General features: G+C 36.4%; 1 non-coding gene across 1 annotated transcript; it reads left to right on the top strand.

Annotated features, from left to right (window-relative positions):
- Positions 1-4,292: 4,292 nt before the first annotated feature.
- Positions 4,293-8,157, top strand: LOC117148963. The gene has a single exon (XR_004459964.1). It is a non-coding gene; the product is annotated as a large subunit ribosomal RNA (ribosomal RNA).
- The last annotated feature ends 450 nt before the right edge of the window (positions 8,158-8,607 follow it).

Here is an 8,607-nt window from a genome sequence, read left to right as displayed (position 1 = left end):
ATGAGTAAATTAAATATATACATATGAAAATGATTAATTATATATGTTATAAGGGAAAAAATGCTGAAAATATCCCACATTCTCTTAGTATTATAGAGAAAAGCCATTATAGTAGAGGTATAGTAGTGTAAACGACCGGAATTACGACAGAGGGTTCAAAACTACTATAGGTAGCAGTGGTTGCCGACCTCTCATATTGTTCAAAACTTATGTATTCATATGATTTGGCAATAAATGATAAATTAAATAATATACATATAAAATGATTAATTATTATATGTATAAGGGAAAAATAATCATATTATATATGAATAATGGAAAAAAAATAAATTTCCTATAATCTCTAATATATAAGAGAATAGCCCGTATGTTGGGTGGCAAACGGAATTGAAAATACCGCTTTGAGGACAGCGGTCAAAAACTACTATAGTAGGCAGTGGTTGCCGACCTCCCGCATTATCGAAAATATTATTTCGGATTATTTATATTGGTTACATACAATAAAGTATATTATTATCCGTACAAATTTGTTTCTCAGTTCTATAGAAACGGACTTGGCTCCGCGGATAATAGAAATACGCTTATAGATAATATCGTTGAAACAAAAGTCAAGTTTCTATTATATAGAATAACAAATCGTTTCCATATATTATCGTTAATTTTTGGAGCAGGCAAATATAATTTATTACCTGCCGTATAGTGATTATTATATCGTTACGGTATAATACAAATATGGATTCTATGAAAAAATATAAAATTATATATTAAATGTGGAAATTATCATATCGCTGGTTTATGTTATATATACCAAGATATATATGAAAAGAGATAAATTTAAATTATCTCAAAATGCAAATGATTAACTTAATATTTATATTGGTTAAACAAAATGTACATGTGTGATACAATAATATGTATTGGAAATAAAATGATATTTATAATGAATATATGTATAAAAGATAAAATTATAGAAATATATAATTACAATAATAGATGAAATTCTTGTTATATTGGTAAAACAAGTATAAATTAAAAATGAAAATATGGATTACGAATGCATATAAAAATGCCGAATCGAATGGATTTTTTACTTATATATTAAAATTTACCCCAAAGGCGAAATATTGAATTTATTCAATATAATAAAAATCATGGAATTATATAAAGTGAAAAATCTATATATCAATACTATTATATTGCTATTTCGATTCAAAATATATGAATGAATATGAAGAAAAACATATCTGGTGATCCTGCCAGTAGTTAATGCTGTCTCAAAGATTAAGCCATGCATGTCTAAGTACACACGAATTAAAAGTGAAACCGCAAAAGGCTCATTATATCAGTTATGGTTCCTTAGATCGTTAACATTACTTGGATAACTGTGGTAATTCTAGAGCTAATACATGCAATAAAACATGAACTTATGGACATGTGCTTTATTAGGCAAAACCAAGCGATCGCAAGATCGTTATATGTTGAACTCTAGATAACATGCAATCGTATGTCTGTACCGACGACAGATCTTCAAATGTCTGCCTATCAACTTTGATGTAGATCTAGGACTACCATGGTTGCAACGGTAACGGGAATCAGGTTCGATTCCGGAAGGGAGCCTGAGAACGGCTACCACATCTAAGGAAGGCAGGCGCGTAAATTACCCACTCCAGTCGGGGAGTAGTGACGAAAAATAACAATACAGACCATATCCGAGCCCTGTAATTGGAATGATACACTTAAATCCTTTAACAAGGACCAATTGAGGCAAGTCTGTGCCAGCACCCGGTAATTCCAGCTCCAATAGGTATATAAGTTGTTGCGGTTAAAACGTCGTAGTTGAACTTGCTTCATACGGGTAGTACAACTACAATTGTGGTTAGTACTATACCTTTATGTATGTAAGCGTATTACCGTGGAGTCTATATTGATTAAATACTTGTATTTTCATATGTTCCTCCATTAAAAACCTGCACTATGCTCTTAAACGAGTGTTATTGGGCCGTACTATTACTTGAACAAATTAGAGTGCTTAAAGCAGGCTTCAATGCCTGAATATCTGTGCATGGGATAATGAAATAAACCTCTGTTCTGCTTCATTGGTTCAGATCAAGAGGTAATGATAATAGAAGCAGTTGGGGGCATAGTATTACGACGCGAGAGGTGAAATTCTTGGACCGTCGTAAGACTAACTTAAGCGAAAGCATTGCCAAAGATGTTTCATTAATCAAGAACGAAAGTTAGAGGTTCGAAGGCGATCAGATACCGCCCTAGTTCTAACCATAAACGATGCCACTAGCAATTGGTGTAGCTACTTTTATGGCTCTCTCATCGCTCCGGGAAACCAAACTTTTGGCTCCGGGGAAGTAGGTTGCAAAGCTGAAACTTAAAGGAATTGACGGAAGGCACCACCAGATGGAGCCTGCGCTTAATTGACTCAACACGGGAAAACTACCAGTCCGAACATAATGTGTAAGACAGATGATAGCTCTTTCCGAATCTATGGGTGGTGCATGGCCGTTCTAGTTCGTGGATGATTTGTCTGGTTAATTCCGATAACGAACGAGACTCAAAATATATTAAATAGATATCTTCAGATTATGGTGCTGAAGCTATGTAGCCTTCATTCATGGTGGCAGTAAAATGTATTGTGTTGAATGTGTTTAGTAAGTGGAGCCGTACCTTTGTTGTCCCATTATAAGGAACTAGCTTCTTAAATGGACAAATTGCGTCTAGCAATAATGAGATTGAGCAATAACAGTCTGTGATGCCCTTAGATTCCTGGGCTGCACGCGCGCTACAATGAAAGTATCAACGTGTATTTCTAGACCGAGAGGTCCGGTAAACCGCTGAACCACTTTCATGCTGGGATTGTGAACTGAAACTGTTCACAGAACTTGGAATTCCCAGTAATGTATCATAACTCGCATGATTACGTCCCTGCCTTTGTAACACCGCCCGTCGCTACTACCGATTGAATATTTAGTGAGGTCTCCGGACGTGATCACTGTGAGCCTTGCGTGTTACGGTTGTTTCGCAAAAGTTGACCGAACTTGATTATTTAGAGGAAGTAAAAGTCGTAACAAGGTTCCGTAGGTGAACCTGGGAAGGATCATTATTGTATAATATCTTATCGTTAATAAACATTGTTATAAATACAAATAAATACAATTACCAAAATAAAAATATTACAAAATGATCCACGGAATCAAAAGTTAAGTCAAAATAAAATGAAGATGCTTTATTTATATGTGGGGCTGGCAACCTCATAAAAGACTTAACATATTAATGTTGTGGCGTATTGTGGCAGTACCTACTACAACAATGCTTCCTATAAAAACAAATCTCGAAAATGGAAATCGAAGAAATGAACAAATTGAAAGTAAATCGAATAAAATTAAAATAATTGAATGTGGTATTCAAAATAAGTTGTGTGTATATGGACATAATATAACGCGTGCGAATATGTATGTTCATCTATGTTATGAGCATACGTTGGCTAATGCAACAACCTAAAATATACAAGTTGTACTGTCATCCATCAGTTAATGTTTATATAAATTTGCAGATAGTCACCCAAAATAGCAAACCATACCAGATTTATATACATAATGCTTATATGAACAAGACATATCGCAACATTATTTTAGGTAAAAAAAAATTTATGAAAGAATTGATATATGCAGTAAATGGTGTATTTTAATTCTTTCAATAAAACAATATTGAATTAATAAAAGAATTATAAAACTCTAAGCGGGATCACTCGGCTCATGGGTCGATGAAGAACGCAGCAAACGTGCGTCATCGGTGTGAACTGCAGGACACATGAACATCGACATTTTGAACGCATATCGCAGTCCATGCTGTAGTACTTAATTAATTATAGTGCTGCTTGGACTACATATGGTTAGGTTGTAAGACTATGCTAATTAAGTGTTTATAAATTTTTATAAGCATATGGTATATTAGGATAAATAATATTTATTCATAATTAAAAAGAAATGAAAAACATTATCACATTTGAATGTGAAAAACGAAGAAAATATTTCTTTTTCAATCAAATAATACTGAGAAATGTCTAGCATAAAAAATTGAAATATTTTTCATCTAGAATTGTCTCTATTAATGATTCGGAAAAAGAAAAATCTTGGTTTTGTTATTATTCTTCGTTGGTTCGTTAAATGGATAAAAAATAACTTTGCTTACAGAACTATTGGAACTATTTATAACGAATTTAATTGATTGTTTTATCATTTATATATAAAGAATTTAATGGCAAAAAATAGTTATATATACAACCTCAACTCATATGGGACTACCCCTGAATTTAAGCATATAATTAGGGGAGGAAAAGAAACTAACAAGGATTTCTTAGTAGCGGCGAGCGAAAAGAAAACAGTTCAGCACTAAGTCACTTTGTCTATATGGCAAAAATGTGAGATGCAGTGTATGGAGCGTCAATATTTCTAGTATGAGAATTAATGATTAAGTCCTTCTTAAATGAGGCCATTTACCCATAGAGGGTGCCAGGCCCGTATAACGTTAATGATTACTAGATGATTTCCAAAGAGTCGTGTTGCTTGATAGTGCAGCACTAAGTGGGTGGTAAACTCCATCTAAAACTAAATATAACCATGAGACCGATAGTAAACAAGTACCGTGAGGAAAGTTGAAAAGAACTCTGAATAGAGAGTTAAACAGTACGTGAAACTGCTTAGAGGTTAAGCCCGATGAACCTGAATATCCGTTATGGAAAATTCATCATTAAAATTGTAATATTAAATAATATTATTAAGAATAATGTGCATTTTTTCCATATAAGGACATTGTAATCTATTAGCATATCCCAAATTTATCATAAAATATAACTTATAGTTATTCCAATTAAATGCTTGCATTTAACACAGAATAAATGTTATTAATTTGATAAATGCTGATAGATTTATATTATTACAGAGCGTTAATTTTTCGGAATTATATAATGGCATAATTATCATTGATTTTTGTTTATTATATGCTCTTGTATGATTAACAATGCGAAAAGATTCAGGATACCTTCGGGACCCGTCTTGAACACGGACCAAGGAGTCTAACATATGTGCAAGTTATTGGGATGTAAACCTAATAGCGTAATTAACTTGACTAATAATGGGATTAGTTTTTTAGCTATTTATAAGCTAATTAACACAATCCCGGGGCGTTCTATATAGTTATGTATAATGTATATTTATATTATTTATGCCTCTAACTGGAACGTACCTTGAGCAATATATGCTGTGACCCGAAAGATGGTGAACTATACTGATCAGGTTGAAGTCAGGGGAAACCCTGATGGAAGACCGAAACAGTTCTGACGTGCAATCGGATTGTCAGAATTGAGTATAGGGGCGAAAGACCAATCGAACCATCTAGTAGCTGGTTCCTTCCGAAGTTTCCCTCAGGATAGCTGGTGCATTTTAATATTATATAAAATAATCTTATCTGGTAAAGCGAATGATTAGAGGCTTAGGGTCGAAACGATCTTAACCTATTCTCAAACTTTAAATGGGTAAGAACCTTAACTTTCTTGATATGAAGTTCAAGGTTATGATATAATGTGCCCAGTGGGCCACTTTTGGTAAGCAGAACTGGCGCTGTGGGATGAACCAAACGTAATGTTACGGTGCCCAAATTAACAACTCATGCAGATACCATGAAAGGCGTTGGTTGCTTAAAACAGCAGGACGGTGATCATGGAAGTCGAAATCCGCTAAGGAGTGTGTAACAACTCACCTGCCGAAGCAACTAGCCCTTAAAATGGATGGCGCTTAAGTTGTATACCTATACATTACCGCTAAAGTAGATGATTTATATTACTTGTGATATAAATTTTGAAACTTTAGTGAGTAGGAAGGTACAATGGTATGCGTAGAAGTGTTTGGCGTAAGCCTGCATGGAGCTGCCATTGGTACAGATCTTGGTGGTAGTAGCAAATAATCGAATGAGACCTTGGAGGACTGAAGTGGAGAAGGGTTTCGTGTGAACAGTGGTTGATCACGAGTTAGTCGGTCCTAAGTTCAAGGCGAAAGCCGAAAATTTTCAAGTAAAAAAAAATGCCTAACTATATAAACAAAGCGAATATAATACACTTGAATAATTTTGAACGAAAGGGAATACGGTTCCAATTCCGTAACCTGTTGAGTATCCGTTTGTTATTAAATATGGGCCTCGTGCTCATCCTGGCAACAGGAACGACCATAAAGAAGCCGTCGAGAGATATCGGAAGAGTTTTCTTTTCTGTTTTATAGCCGTACTACCATGGAAGTCTTTCGCAGAGAGATATGGTAGATGGGCTAGAAGAGCATGACATATACTGTTGTGTCGATATTTTCTCCTCGGACCTTGAAAATTTATGGTGGGGACACGCAAACTTCTCAACAGGCCGTACCAATATCCGCAGCTGGTCTCCAAGGTGAAGAGTCTCTAGTCGATAGAATAATGTAGGTAAGGGAAGTCGGCAAATTAGATCCGTAACTTCGGGATAAGGATTGGCTCTGAAGATTGAGATAGTCGGGCTTGATTGGGAAACAATAACATGGTTTATGTGCTCGTTCTGGGTAAATAGAGTTTCTAGCATTTATGTTAGTTACTTGTTCCCCGGATAGTTTAGTTACGTAGCCAATTGTGGAACTTTCTTGCTAAAATTTTTAAGAATACTATTTGGGTTAAACCAATTAGTTCTTATCAATTATAACGATTATCAATTAACAATCAATTCAGAACTGGCACGGACTTGGGGAATCCGACTGTCTAATTAAAACAAAGCATTGTGATGGCCCTAGCGGGTGTTGACACAATGTGATTTCTGCCCAGTGCTCTGAATGTCAAAGTGAAGAAATTCAAGTAAGCGCGGGTCAACGGCGGGAGTAACTATGACTCTCTTAAGGTAGCCAAATGCCTCGTCATCTAATTAGTGACGCGCATGAATGGATTAACGAGATTCCTGGATGGATGGGGATGGAATTTCAAAGAAGAAAAAGAGCCATATGTAAGGGAAAAGAGAGGAGAATAATGGTATAGTCGTAAGTCCCATCGTCACCACTACTTATTGTTTCCTTACTTACTTGATTAAATGGAACGTGTATCATTTCCTAGCCATTATACGGATATATTTATTATATCTTATGGTATTGGGTTTTGATGCAAGCTTCTTGATCAAAGTATCACGAGTTTGTTATATAATCGCAAACAAATTCTTTAATAAAACGATGCATTTATGTATTTTTGATTTGAAAATTTGGTATAACTCCAATTACTCAGGTATGATCCAATTCAAGGACATTGCCAGGTAGGGAGTTTGACTGGGGCGGTACATCTCTCAAATAATAACGGAGGTGTCCCAAGGCCAGCTCAGTGCGGACAGAAACCACACATAGAGCAAAAGGGCAAATGCTGACTTGATCTCGGTGTTCAGTACACACAGGGACAGCAAAAGCTCGGCCTATCGATCCTTTTGGTTTAAAGAGTTTTTAACAAGAGGTGTCAGAAAAGTTACCATAGGGATAACTGGCTTGTGGCGGCCAAGCGTTCATAGCGACGTCGCTTTTTGATCCTTCGATGTCGGCTCTTCCTATCATTGTGAAGCAAAATTCACCAAGCGTTGGATTGTTCACCCATGCAAGGGAACGTGAGCTGGGTTTAGACGTCGTGAGACAGGTTAGTTTTACCCTACTAATGACAAAACGTTGTTGCGACAGCATTCCTGCGTAGTACGAGAGGAACCGCAGGTACGGACCAATGGCACAATACTTGTTCGAGCGAACAGTGGTATGACGCTACGTCCGTTGGATTATGCCTGAACGCCTCTAAGGTCGTATCCGTGCTGGACTGCAATGATAAATAAGGGGCAATTTGCATTGTATGGCTTCTAAACCATTTAAAGTTTATAATTTATTTATAAACGACAATGGATGTGATGCCAATGTAATTTGTAACATAGTAAATTAGGAGGATCTTCGATCACCTGATGCCGCGCTAGTTACATATAAAAGCATTATTTAATACAATGACAAAGCCTAGAATCAATTGTAAACGACTTTTGTAACAGGCAAGGTGTTGTAAGTGGTTGAGCAGCTGCCATACTGCGATCCACTGAAGCTTATCCTTTGCTTGATGATTCGATAAATAAATGATTTTTCCTGTAGCCAAAAAACACCTCGTCAGCTTCGTTTATCTCAGTGACGACAGTGTGTACATGATTTGTGCGGGTTTTATATGTGTTGTCTATGTTGTGGAAGATCGAGAGGGTGTCTCCTCATGAGACGTCTGCTTGTTTGGCTATTGTCTAACAGGTTTGGCGAGGTGGTTAGGGTGGTTTTCGAGCCTTTTCAGGTATCTCTCGCTGAGCCTGGAGATTTCATCAGCGACTTGTGGGATTCCAAGTTCCCTATGTATGGCGACATTCTCGTGGTAGGGATGCGCATTACAGGCAATTCTCAAGCACCTATTCTGGAACCGCTGTATACGCAGGCGATTCGTGTGGCTTGCCGTGCCCCATAGCTGTATCCCGTAGGTCCAGATGGGCTTGAGAATTGCCTTGTACACCAGGATTTTGTGGTTCTGCCTTAGCTT

This window comes from Drosophila mauritiana, chromosome X (genome assembly GCF_004382145.1).
Source record: "Drosophila mauritiana strain mau12 chromosome X, ASM438214v1, whole genome shotgun sequence".
Taxonomy (NCBI): Eukaryota; Metazoa; Arthropoda; class Insecta; order Diptera; family Drosophilidae; genus Drosophila; species Drosophila mauritiana.
Note: the sequence above shows the minus strand (reverse complement) of the source record. Positions and strands in the feature narration are given on the sequence as shown.